This window comes from Equus quagga, chromosome 20 (assembly GCF_021613505.1).
Source record: "Equus quagga isolate Etosha38 chromosome 20, UCLA_HA_Equagga_1.0, whole genome shotgun sequence".
NCBI lineage: Eukaryota > Metazoa > Chordata > Mammalia > Perissodactyla > Equidae > Equus > Equus quagga.
The window spans coordinates 11,099,521-11,113,674 of NC_060286.1; the positions used below are offsets into that span (position 1 = coordinate 11,099,521).

Consider the following 14,154-nt stretch of genomic DNA (forward strand, 5'->3'; position numbering starts at 1 on the left):
AGTGAAGAAGCAGCCACCATCACCTTGACACAGTAGTTTGGACCAGAATTAATACCTGACTGAAGGCCAGAAGACCTATGATGTGTCTTAGTAGAGAAAGACATGAAGATCCAATGAGATTTCCCTCTCTGGAGAACGTGAACCAAGAAACTGAGAATGTGAAAGTTAAGATTGGGGCCAGCCCAGTGGCATAGTGGTTAAGTTCACAGGTTCTGCTTTGGCGGCCTGGGTTTCACTGGCTTGGACCCTGGGTGTGGACCTACACATTGCTTGTCAAGTCATGCTGTGGCAGGCGTCCCCCATATAAAAAAGTAGAGGAAGATGAGCACAGATGTTAGCTCAGGGCCAGTCTTGCTCAGCAAAAAGAGGAGGATTGGCGGCAGATGTTAGCTCAGGGCTAATCTTCCTCAAAAAAAAAAAAAGTTAAGATTGTGTCTTGTGCCACGAGAAAGATGAAATTATAAGGGAACAAAAATTATGAGCAAGCAGAAACCAAAAGGTAGAATAAAGAATGGAAGCCAGTTGGTACTGAGAGAAGAGCAGATGAGCAGAAACCACCTGGGGAACGAGAGAGACAGAAACGTGGAGGAGCAGGTCTCCATTCACCTCAGTATCTGATGGCAGTTCAGCCCCAGGGCAAGTTTCATTTCAGTTCACGTGTTTTGAACTGAAAACAGCTCAAAGTTCCCTTTCCCTGAAGTAACTTGGTTACTTGGCTCCTTGCACCTTAAAGAGCTCAGGTAAGTTGGATGGACTTCTCAGGCGTTTGACATGTCAATGTAAGAGCCCAGAAGAATGCGAGTATATTTTAAATGAAATGATCAGCCCTGAAACATTAGTTTGCTCCACTTGACCCTATCGGTGTGACTTTACAAGTTTACTTGTAAATCGTGCCAGCACATTTTATAGGGGGTTGTTTTTAGAACGTTTACTCTTTGTTTTAAATACCAACAGTTGTGTTGTAGCATGTATTACAGAACTGAAATGACATTCAGCCTTTGGTCCAGGAAATCTTGTCAATCACCTGTTTATTTTTCTTCCTGAGGTTCTGCTTTCATGTTATCTTGACTTTGGATTTAGATCAGATAATCATAATAGTATCCACAAAGGCTTGCTTTATCTTAGGGTTTTTGTAGAGCTATAAATGGCTAACATTTATTTTGTGCTTATTCTGTGCCAGGTACCCTTCTTTCTTTCTTTCTTTTTTTTGGTGAGGAAGGCTGGCCCTGAGCTAACATCTGTGCCAGTCTTCTTCTATTTTGTATGTGGGATGCCGCCACAGCATACCTTGATGAGTGGTATGTAGGTCTGTCCCTGGGATCCCAACTCATGAACCCTGGGCCATGGAAGCAGAACACGTGAACTTCACCACTATGCCACCCGGCCGGCCGGCCCCCAGGCACTCTTCCTACTCATTTTACAGTAACAACAACCTGATGAGGTAGATAATATTATCATTCCCGTTTTACATGAATGAAAAAAATGAGACAGAGAGAAGTTTAAAAAGTTTCCCAAGGTCTCATCACCATTAAGTGACAGAGCAAGGATTCGAATATAGTTAGAATCTGCGTTCTGAACCACGACTCTATACTGCCTTGTTCCCATGGTAACTGTAGAAGATCTTAACTAGCCAGAGGTTACGAGTTTCTGGATCCCCTTGGCAGTAAAATTGCAATGAAAATTAATTAACTCGTTCAACAAATATGCTGCTGGTGGTGATTAAGGCAGATAGGCAGGATCTCGGCCCTCAAGGGGCCTTCTGGTGTTTCAGACTTTTCTCAGCTTGGTCAGACCTAGTCTTTCTCCCCAGAATCTGATTTTCCCTCGGGTGAACTCAGAAGATAGTTTTTGCCCCTGCAAAGTGGAACATTGGAACTTTGGTGACTTCAGCAAGGTTCATTCTTACTGGAGCAAGTATTTATAACATATGGACAGTGGTAAATTATTATTATTATTTTTTGCTGGAATTTTTCTCTCTGAATTTTTTTTTTTTCTCTTGCACCTATCCCATTCTTCCCCAGTCTGTATCTTCATTTTTGGTTTAAAATTTTTAAATATAGTACCATGTACTTGTCTTTGTTACATTTCTTTCAAATCTGTTTGGATTTGTTTCTCTTTTTTGTAGAGCATTAACAATCCAACTTAATATAATTTATCGAACTACTGTGGCATTGTATCAGGATTAGGTTCAGTGGATGGAACAGAAAAACCTAGATGGTAGTGGCTTAAATAACACAGAAGCATATTTCTTTTTCACATAAAAGAATTTTGGAGGTGAGCAGTCCACTATTGGAATGGAGGTTCCACAAGTTGTCAGGGAGCCAGCTCTTTCCCACTCACTGTCATGCTATCCCCAGGGTATGACTATCCTCCTCATGGTGGAAGATGGCTGAAAGAGCTCCAGTCATCACATCATATCCCAGGTAACAGGACGGAGAGAAGGGATGAGAAGGGTATATTCCCTTTCTTTTAATGACTTTTTCTTTTAATAGAAGTCCCACACAACATTTCTGCTTAGATCTCAACAGCCATAATTTAGTCATGTGACCACACCCGCTTGCAAGGGAAACTGGGAAATATAAGATTTTAGCTGAGCGGAAATAGGACCATCTAAAAATTGGAGGGTTGGTTATTATGGAAGAATGAGAGAACAGATATAGGGGGGTAATTTGAAGTCTCTGCTGCAGGTACTTTACACAGTTGGCATTTGATAAACATTTATTAGTTTCTTTTTATACACTTGATGACCATATTCTTGGAGGTATCGCTCAAGCTGTTAATAAAGATAATGAATCTGGGGGCTGGCCCCATGGCCAAGAGGTTAAGTTTATGTGCTCTGCTTCGGCAGCCCAGGGTTTCACCAGTTCAAATCCTGGGCACGAACATGGCACCGCTCATCAGGCCACGCCGAGGAGGTGTGCCACATGCCACAACTAAAAGGACCCACAACTAAAATATACAAGTATGTACTGGGGGGAGTTTGGGGAGAAAAAGCAGGAAAAAAAAAAAAGATTGGCAACAGTTGTTAGCTCAGGCGCCAATCTTTAAAAAAAAAAAAAAGATAATGAATCTAAGAATTTTCCCTCTTCTTACTTTTACTTTATGATGACATCATATAGCATATCATTGCATTAATTGCATCTAAAATAAACCCACCTGGAATTAGTTTATGCAAAACGGGGAATATATTGGAAGGATATGGGGGAAACCCTTGGGAGAGGCCTAAGCAGAAGAAAAGGCAGAGATTCTGCCAATGGTCAAGAAACCCTGGAAATGGGCATTCCAGTATAACAAAGACACTTTATCCATCCTGTCTGCTTCCCTCTGTTCATTGACTTTATTCTCTCACTGCAGAATTTGTTTTTCCACTTGGCAAGAAAACATATCCAGTGACATCTCCCAGATTCTATATCTATGTGAGGCTTGAGATGACCTCTCCTTGAAAGTCTAAAAATCTTGGAGGAATGGCTTCACTGGCCATCTTGGGTCAGGTTTCCACTTCTTGACCAGTTAGCTGTGACCAAGGGATAGTCAGCAGTAACATGGCTCCTCCTGCTTCCATCATATGGTAGAAGTGTGGAAATGGGAGGAACATCCCTAGAGGAAAGTTGGGCGCTGGTTACACACTTGTATAGTCTACACTACAATTATACATGATGGAAAAACACAGGTGGTCTGAATTAAATGAATGATGATGGAGAAAAAGATCTATCCTAAAGCACAAAAATTGATTTAGCTATGAATAAACATCATTTGACAGGACTGCAATATATAGAATATTTATGTGTTAGGCATTATGCTAAATGTTTTTTGTATGTTCAGTCATTTATTCCTCACAAGTCTATGCGTTAGAGATTATTATCCTCTTTTACAGATGGAAAAACCAGAGTTCAGGGAGGTTAAGTAACTTGTCCAAGATCATATAACTAGTATGTAAGCTACATTTGTCTTAACTTAAAAGTTTTTAACTACCAGGGTAATATACTGTCTCATTACTTCTCTATCTTGAGTTGGAAACTATGGTCATTTTTGATGAAGCAATTATTAGTTGCTTTTTTCCCCCTCAGTTCTGCCATAACAAAGCTATGTGAACTTGATAAATCTTGTAATGTGTCTGGGTCTTAATCTCCTCATCTATAAAAGGATTGGGTTGAATCAAATTACTTTTTCCCTTTGTTACTGTAGGTAATATTTTATTTCTGAAGGCAAGAGTGTGAGCTATTATATTTTTTAAAATTTTAATTCATCCAATATTTTTGAGTGCTTCTTGAGCTAGATCTGTGTGAGGAACTGCGATGAAATTAAAGATATACAGGATGTAGTTTCTGCTTAGGGTGTTATGGAGAAGCAGACAAATTATTATTTTGCAGAATTAAAAGTTCAGAGAAGAGTAGCCTTCAGGAGCGATGTAACCATCAGCTCAATAATACCTTTAAGGGTTTTTCTCTCTGTTTGCCATCCTCAGTGTGTTGACTTCATTCTAAGGTGAGTTCCTCTTGTGGTTGTTTGATTGCTGCCACTGGCAATCTGGGTTATAGGCTGACTTGTTCATACCTGTTAGGAAGGAGAGAGTCCTCCCCCCTAAGCATGGACTAAAAATCCTTCCCTTCAGTCTGATTGGGCCACTTTACCCCAGGACTATAATGGTTTTCAGGTGTATTAATTAGAATAGTATAGGACCTAGCATAATTTAGATTCTAGGTCATACTGCAGTAAAAAAATAACCCCAAATCTCAGTGGCTTAAACAACAAAGTTATATTTTTTACTCAAACTATATATCCACCCTGACTTGATGAGGGCGGGAGGTGGGCTGTGCTACACGGTCCTTTCTTGGGGACCTAGGCTGACAAAGGCTTTATCATCTTCAACAATACAGGTCTTGAGGCTGGAGAAGAATAAACACTGTAAGGACTTATACTTGCAATTAAATGCTTTAGCTTGAAGTGACACATATCACTTCTACCCACAGCCCACTACAGGCTAGTGTCTATAACTAGTCACATGGTCCAGCCATCTACAAGGGTGGGGGTGGGTGACAGGGATGTATGTGTGAGAATGTCATCTCTGTATATGCCTGGAAAGACAGGGTAAGCATTACAAGTCTCTACCATACCAGGGAATTCATTTACTGATTGACTCAGGCTAATTGAGTTCCCCTTCTGTAAGTGGAGGTTGGATGGGTTACCTAAAAAACAAACAAATAACAAAAACAAGGAACTCGATTAATAAAGAAGGAACAGGGGTGGATGTTGAATAAGAAATCAACTTCTTGTGAACTATATGATGTTGTATTCCAATGGAGAAGACAGAAATTTCAGCCATGGAGGCAAGTCACAGGAAGGGATAGTTCAGCTGGTTTCATCAGCCTTTAAATCAGTCACTTCATTTGCTCTTCAGACTGGAAAGATTGGCTCTGGCTCTTTAACGAGTGGGTGTAGATACAGTTTCTATTTAAGGAGCTGGCTCAAAAGTGAGTTAAAATATTTACTGGATTTGAAAATATAGACTATTTTTCCATATTTCATTGTTGTGGTTACTGTCAATGGTGTGTCAAGCTGGCTAGATTTATAGTTTTAGAACTGGTAAACAACTAGAATTTATCTAGTCCAACCCCTTTATTTTATAGATGGGAAAACTAAGGCCCAAATGGGTAAAATGCAAGGTCACATTTTGTATGTAGCAATAACAATGCTGTCCTTTGGCTGATTAGCTGCGAAATGGAATCCTAAAATGTAACTAGAGCAAGAATTAGCAAACAAGAACAATTAAAAGTTATTAGGAATGTTTCCAGGGCTGACATTCAGTTGGTCCACATTGGCAGAGATGGAAACATTTCTAAACTATTTGGTGAGCAGCTGTTCCTGCCCCTCCTGAGAGCCTCCTCAACCCTCCTCTGGGACCCTGCAGGTCCCCCCACAGTGATAACAGATCCACCTCAAAGGGTTGATTTGAGAATTAAATGATGGAAGTAAATAGTTTACCATGGGGTCTGGTACTCAGCAATATTAAACCTTGAGTATTCTTTTTATCATAGTCGTTCATAAAATGGTAGTAAGTTTCAAACTAGTTCCTATAGGAATGCTCACTACTTTGGAAACGTGATAGTATTTGAGTTCATTAACTTTGATCTAGCTAACCTCTCAATAAAACGGCTACTCGTGTACTCTAACTTTCATTTGGTCTTTTCCATTGTCTAATGGTTGACTCCTCCTTGCTCCACCCCCAAGACCCCATAGCTCTGGCTGATGACTAAGAATTTCACCCAGGCTGTGTAAAAGAAGAAAATGTACTGACAAGGTTCTATTAGTTCTCAGGATAACATGTCATGAAGAATGTTCTGTACAATGTTTTGTTGAGCAGAACTTCTTTGTAGGTTTTCAGATAAGCAAAGATAGTTCTCAAGCCTAGTTGGTGAGGGGAGGGGTGAAGGAGGTGGTGGGGCACTTCTACTTGCTTAAGCAAATATCAGAAACTAGGAGTGCCGAGAGGCAGGGGCAGGCAGCTGAGGAGAACAGAGAGCGTGAGAGGGCCCAGCAGCAGCGGGGGAGCCTGAGCTTGTGGAGAAAACCACCGTTGACAGAGATGTCTTCTGGTGGCCAGTGCTGTTTAGAACATTTTGGGGATACTTTCTCTCTTAGAAATTTAACCTGGCAAGAGAAAGGCAGAGTTTCAGTAATATTCCTCTCTGGAGAGAGGAAAAGAAATGTGTTTTTAAAAGCTGGGACTGTTGTGAATTTTCTGGAGATTCATTATTTGTCTGGAACTTAATATGTAAAAATTTGCTCTCAAAAGTCAGTTGTTTTAACTGATACTTCCAATTCTGACGTGGCAGCCAGATCCTGGAAAGGGTTTAGATAACAGTGTTCTGTCACAGGCTGAGAAGCACAGTGACTCAACCCCACAATCCGAATCACTGAAGAACTAGTTTCCGAGTGTATTCTAGAGACACTAAAGTTATTTGGTATTTTAATATATATTGTATTGTCCTATAAAAATGCACTAAATCTTGGACAAACATTCTTTGGACAGATTTTTTTTTTTTGATCAGAAGGAGGTAGAGAAGATAAGTGTTTTAATTCCTAGGTTTTTGGAAAGGAAAAATGAAGGCCAGATAAAAAACCAGATGTTTTGAGGCAAATGTAAAGTAAAGCTTTAAACTTGGAGATTTTAAAGTATTATACAAGATAAGCTTTAGAGTTAAACACGCTTGCTAAAATATTTTTAAAATTCTGTTTAAACTAAAAAGTAAATATTCACCTCACCTCTGACTTCTAAAAATTATCTACAGTATGACTGGTAAGGCTTCAGCTTCTAATCCATCTTACCATAGCATACGCCTAAAATTTCTGTTCATTTCCAACAAACAAAGCGTGTGGCCCTTATAGCAGAATTTTGTTCCGTTTATAAGCTTAGTGCAGAAACCTCTTTAGTAGAGGACAGCAACCATGCCGTCAATAAACGATTGCTGAATGATGACATCTAAGCTCTCTGAGCTAGAACATAATTCTGGCTCTGCTAGCATGTTTTTGTGTGACCTTAGATAAGTCACTCTACATTTCTCTCAATTTTCTCTTATTACAGGAAGAGAAGGATAAAAATGACTGCAAACTACTTCATGGAGAGCTTTTTGTTTAAAGGCTGACGACAAATACCAGAGTCACAAGGTCCAGCAAACCTCCCTCAGAAGCAGTTGAGCTTCTTGAGGACAGGGAACTTTTTTTCTTCTTTGAATCAGCAGTATCTTATTTGTATTTCTGTAATACAGTTCCTGGCCTAGAAAAAGGTCTCAAAAAATGCTGTACATTTATTAATGTTATTAGGCAGATTGCAATCTTGGCAGGCCTCTTAAATCTCTTTTCTGTGATCCTTTCCATACTCGGCATGGAAAAGGCCGCCGCTGTTTGCTCTGGGATAAGTACCCAAGGCATTTACTTAAAAATACCCAAGACTAGAGAAATAATTCTCCTGTCTTTAGGGCACCATTTCGCCTTTCCGCGGCACTGCGCCCCAGGGCTTGGGATCTGGGTCTGGAGGCGACAGGGAAGAGTTCTCTACGGGAAGCTCATCCTCCGGCGTGTGATTGGTCGGCTCACACTCCACTCACGCGGCTCGGGCCTCTGATTGGCCCCCGTAGCACCCCCCCACCCCCCCCTCGCGGCCCGCGACTACTTTGTGTACCCGGGTGGCGCGCTTGGGTCCTCCGGCTCAGCTCGCCGTCCGGGCTGGTCCGAGCTAGCTCTTCGGCCCACTACTCTGCACCGCGGGCGCCAGGAATTTCCCGAGTCCGAGCGGGTAGGAAGCATCCTAGGGAGAAGCTCCCCCCCGTGTTCTCTTTCCCGTACTGAATAAACTTCCGCCTCAGAGGCGCTGTCGCAGCCGCGGGTCGGGGGAGAGGCCAGGCATCTAACTCAGGCCCTCGTGGGGGGTCTTTCTGCCGGGGCGAGGGCGGAAACACAGCTCTCACAATAAGATAGGGCTTTGCTAGGCGCATGTGGGTGCGATGCCATTCTATGATCGCGCTGCAAGCTGCAGCCGGGTACCCGGACCTGGGCTGCAGGGTTGGGCAGCAGTGATCACTCCTTAAAAGTAGCAAGGAGCCTGCTTCAGATCTCCAGCACCAGTGCTCCCTAGGGCCGCGGGCCGAACCGGCACGGGCACTCTCCGCGGGCGAGAATACGGCATTCCCTGGAGGTGGCGCTCCCGGGAGTGGGGAGCCCGGCTCGACTCGCGCCCCCTCAGCCTCCGGCCTGCAGGCGGTAGAGGGCGGCCTACGCTCGTGTTGGAGCCGGCGGCGGCGCGCGGAGCTGCTGCCTGCTGGAAGCTCCCGGTTCCGCTGTGGCCCGCGGCTCTGCCTGGCGCTGGATGCTGCGGCTACGCTGTCCACGGGCGCAGCGAGAAGGGGGCGGGGAGAAGCCCTGGCACATGCCAGGGTCGCCGTAGGGGGGCAGCGGCCGGCGCATGCGCGCCCTCTCCCAGCAGCCTGGAACGCTGAGGGGCGCGCGCCCCCATCCGCGCGCACGCCTGCGCTGGCCGAGGCTTCCCCGCCTGCGCTCGTTGTCAGAGCCGCTCCGGCGCGTGCGCGCGTTATCTCGGGCAGACCCGAGGAGTCAGGTTCCCTCAGCTCCAGGCCCCCGCCCCCTCCCAGCCCCCAGCCGCCCCGTCCCCTTCCTTTCGCGGAATGGGGCCGGCGCCGCTCGGGGTCGCGCGCCCGGGACCCGGCTCGCGCTCGGTGTCGCGCTGTCAGCGAATGCCCGGCTCGCGCCGCCTCCCGCTCTCGCTCAGTCAGTGGCGCCGAAGGCTCCGTTAAGCGGCGGTGGCGGTGGTTCCTGTTTCCGTTTCTTCCTCTCCCTTCAGTCGGGAGTAGCATCCTCCACCCAGCCACCCCTCCCGCTCCCCCGGCGCCGGGCAGCTGCGGCTGAGGGCTGGGGCGGCCGCAGCGGCGGCGACTGGGGACCGGCGGAGACCGCCTCTGCAGCCGCCTCGGGTAAGGGGCCGTTTCGGAGCCGGGCCCCGCGCGCCTCGGGGTCTGGGGCTGGGCAGACGCGGGATCTGCGGAGGCTCTGGCGATGTGGTGGGGGGCTGTCGTTGCTCTTTTTCCCCAGGCGACCCCCGGGCCTCTAGCTGCAACTGCTGCTGCTTATCCAGCGGCTCCGGGAAAAGTGGGGAGGGAGCCCCCGGGACGCTCCGGCGGTGCCTGGGCGCGGGCCGGGGGTGAGGGGCGCCGCCGCTGCCCTGGGCGTCGCGCATCCTCGCTTAGGGCAGGGGCCGGAGCTGAGGAGAGAAGGAATGGGGGCGGGGTGGGAGGTGCCCCTCTTTCCTCCTCTGCACCTACCTGCTCTCTCGCCAGCAACTCGGTCCTTGTGGTCACAGGCTGTGGGGAGGATGCCTGTGCGTTTTGGGCTTTCGGGAGGGGATCTCGGCTCGGATCAGGGAGTGGACCTGGACGAAGATGCGCTCCCAGCGAGGGGCCGATCCTAGGGCGGTGAAAGGCGCGAGAGCCGCTGCAGCCCCCATTTGGTGTGGAAATGATGAGCTGGCGGCTTTGGAGTATCTAAACTTATTTGGGAAGATTAGATGAGTCTATATTTCTTAGTTAAAAGAGCTTTGTCCTGCAAGAGTGGGTTGTCGGGTGCAGCACCTCTTCTGCCACTGTGGGGATTGCAATCTTCAGCCACAGAACGTCAGAGACGCAGTGTATTTCTTAAGTTAAATGGCAGTGTCATGGTTAGGGTTTATCCCTGGTGAGCATTTTGCGTTTTGCCGTATATTAGTCTTTTGACTGAGGCCTTGGATAAAGGAATGGAAGGGTGTTTTTTTCTTCCCGTATTTGAATTAACTTACAAGTTGACTTACGCCAATTCAAAAAGGTGGACCTAGGAGAGCCAGAATCCCCAGTAGGCAAACCTCAAGGTAACGCAAAACCAATTTCTACAAAAGTTTTCCATCACTTTAGAATTAAACTCATCACATGTAACTGACTGAACTTTGGCTTGGCTCTCTTTAGAAACTGTAGGCAAGGCTTCATTATCGTTTTTTCCCCGTTGTTATCTCCTGGGGTTAAGTGCATTTTTTCTCGATTAAATTTAAATTTTTATGTTTTTATGCATAATTCTTTTAAAGGGTGCATCAGGTAGAAAACATTTTAGGAGAGAAATTATTTATGCACTACAAAGCTATACTGAAATAATGGGGTAAGTTGTGTTCTCCCTTCTTTAAAATAATTTGAAAGTAATGTGAGATCCTATGCCAAATAATAAGGCCCTGTACTTTGTTAGCATCGTGAAATATACCACAAAATGTGTATAGAAAGTCTTAATTACTTGGTTTATAAATACTACAATAGTAAGGATAAGGTGGGAGTTCAAACATTTGAAGATTTGATTTTATAGCTTCGTATGTAAAAACGTAGCGAGTTAGAAATGAATAGGCAGTAAGGAACATAGAAGGTGGCTTGGAGGTGTGGATTTCCCTTGTGCTGCTTTATAAATTGAGAATTCTATTTGAATTGAAGAGCTGAACAGCTGGAATGAAACTTGCATAGATTGCAGAAACAGATGCAAAATGGTGTCTTTGACAAGTAGTGAGTTAACATGAAGAGTATATTGTTGTTTATTAGGAGAGTGATTCAAAACAATTTCCATAAAATATAGCCCTGTATAGATTGTATTTTAGGATGTTCTTAAATGTAAAGAGTCCCTTGCAGGTGTTTTTCCTACAAGTCAGTTCTATTTGAGATGTATGGAATTGGAAAAACAATAATTCTGATTACATTCTGTATTGTGTGGTTGCAGATTTTAACTAGTTATTTTAAGGAATTGGAATGTCTTTCGAAATGGTGAATTTTGAAATTTGCTAGTGGCTTGGGAAAACTTGTGTTCCTTGTTTATTTTTTTAGGTGCAGTTATATTAGTAGTTTGGTCTGGAGGGGGAGCTAGTGTCAAAGCAAAGCATAGCTTAATATATGTTTGAACTTTTAAAAACACCCCAGACCAGATTTTTATGGCCAGAAGAAACAATTTTTAAATAAAAGAGTAAGGGAATTGACACGGGCATATATCTGCATATAGTTATTTGTGGATTATATGTATTGTGTGTTACAAATTAGTTCAGAAATCTTTTCGTGATCTGAAATAATGGACAGTAAATGCTTAGGAGTTACTGAATTTCTCATTTAAAATCTCTGAAAATATGTCCCCAAACTTAGAGTGTGTGATAGTAGTTTCCTAACCTTCTTGTGCGTTGCATCAAAAGGGAAGGAGTATATCTTGACTGTTTGTGCATGTTGCATGTTCTTAAATTTTTTCTTTATGATGTTTACAGTCCTAAAATTTCAAAAAAAGCTTCAAGTAGAGACTTATATGGGCAAGGATGTCAATTGTGTAGTAAGATAGGCATTTATCAAAAGTAGAGATACTTTCAATAAAGAAAGGGACCCTTCAAACATCTGGAGAGCAGGATCTCAAGGTCACTTTAAGAAGTGTCCCCTGCACTGTAATGTAGTAAGTCCAGCCAATCTACCAAATTGAACTTGTGACTTTGAATAGGCAGCAGTTATTCTTTGGTCTATGGCACTTTATTTAGATTTCTAAACCATAATCAGTTAGGTATGTGAATTTACTTCTTACGGTTCACATATTTTTTTAAATTCAAAGCTAGAAATTGATAATGTGTATATTGAAATCATTAGAATATTTAGTTTTCTGAGGCTAGTGGTAGGGCTGTTTGTTCTCCATAATGTAAATAGAATTTCAATGCTGATAAAATAAAAAATAAGATTCTTTAGAAGGAATGACAATCTCTGAGATACAGAATAGTGAGGTGTTTACCATATTTAAGGAGTTAATGCTATAAATTAAAGTTTTATAAGGCATGCCAGAATATTTTCATGTATCTTTTCCCATTTCTTTAATAGTTATTTTTGATTTATTATAAACTGAATTCAGTAAATCTCTTGGTTTAATTAAATGGGAAATACTCCCATTTCATATTATAGCACATTTATAAAAGTAAAAGAAAGTGTTTCCATTTTATAATCATAAGAGTAAATATAAAAATAGGCATGTAAATAAGTTTCTTTGCTTATAAATAAAAGAAAACTAAGATTCTAAACAACTCTGAAACTTAAGATATTACTGTTATAATACCTTTATACCCTGCATCAATACTGGTCCTATTGGTGCTTTTCAGATGAGATCCCAACTTCTAGTTTTCTTTAGTCAACAGTATTCTAGTAGGTACAGCATTTAGAGGACAAACACAAGATTTCCTTTGGTTCTCGAGTTAGTGATTCTCTGGCTTATATTTCTGTACCGTATAGTATATGGTTTCTTTGTTGTTTGAACTGTTATTAAATTATAGTTTGCTGTAATGAGATAATTAAACCTGTTTAAAAGTAAAAGATATTTACAACAGATTTTTAAAAAACCTTTTAAAAATTACCAACAGAAGAATATTACATTGGGATGTGTATGTGTTTAAGATGTATTTTTTAACAGATTAGTCTCAACCTTCCTTTCTCTGTACATTTTATCTCCTGCGTACATCTCCCCTTCTTCAACCACTCCCCATCATCCCACAGTTCTCTCTTTGGAATAATTAGGAATCAAACCAATAGGGCAAACTATATCACTCACCTGTTTAGTCAAGGTTTTTCTTACTTGATTAAATGACTTTATATCAATCGCTACAATATTCTAAGCATATAACCCGTATAAACTTTATACGGTACTGTACATTTTCCTTTCAATGGAAGAAGAGCAAATGGGGCCCATGGGATTATGTCATATATTTCAATATAAGAGTTGCTCATACTCGTTACAGAAAGCAGAGCTATAGGGTTAATTTCAAAAGTTTTCTTTGCAGAAAACTATTTGCCAAAACCTAATACCTCACTCATCTACTACTTTTTAAAAATATGTTTTTGTGATAGTTCTTTTGGTCAGAAAATGACGTGTGAAGGAGAAATATGTTTTGAATTTTAAGTTTTTTAAAAAATTGACAAATTATACCAATATGAGGCTAGTACTGCTGTAGTTCAAATTTGTCTTTGCTGTTCTCTTTTGTTTTGGTTCTACAGTAATATCTCTTCACTGAAGCACGAATAAAATTTTAAAGATCACTACTGAAATGCCCCATATATTGTCGTATCTTAGAGCTTGGGTTTTTCAGATTTATTTTCTGATGGGATAAACTGAATAAACATGACAACAAATTTATGTTAAGAAGATCAGACTTAACAGACTTACCACAGTCTTGATGACTGGTTACTGTAAATAAAGTTCACATTATAAAATAAATAATAAAATATTGATAGTAATCTTAGATGTAAATGAAAAATTAAGCTAATGTTTATTTTAGAATCTGAGTTATGAGAAACATTACATGATATAAACATCTTTTTTTGAGGAAGATTAGCCCTGAGCTAACATCTGCCAGCAGTCCTCCTCTTTTGCTGAGGAAGACTGGCCCTGAGCTAACATCCATGCCCATCTTTCTCTACTTTATATGTTGGACACCTGCCACAGCATGGCTTGACAAGCGGTGTGTGGGTCTGCACCTGGGATCTGAACTGGCAAATCCTGGGCTACTGAAGCGGACCACGCCAGGCTAACTGCGGCGCTACAGGGCAGGCCGCTACATGATATGAACTTTAA

At 42.5% G+C, this 14,154-nt stretch overlaps 1 protein-coding gene across 5 annotated transcripts in view; it reads left to right on the plus strand.

Annotated features, from left to right (window-relative positions):
• Positions 1-8,179: 8,179 nt before the first annotated feature.
• The window catches only part of FUT8 (fucosyltransferase 8), a 273,019-nt gene continuing 267,044 nt past the window's right edge, over positions 8,180-14,154 (plus strand). For 4 of the 5 annotated variants that reach the window (XM_046647853.1, XM_046647855.1, XM_046647851.1 and 1 more), the window contains exon 1: positions 9,183-9,485. The gene's annotated coding sequence lies outside the window, so the exon portion shown is untranslated. Of the gene's footprint in view, positions 8,294-9,182; positions 9,486-14,154 lie in introns of those variants that run through there. The other variant, XM_046647852.1, reaches the window with a different exon arrangement.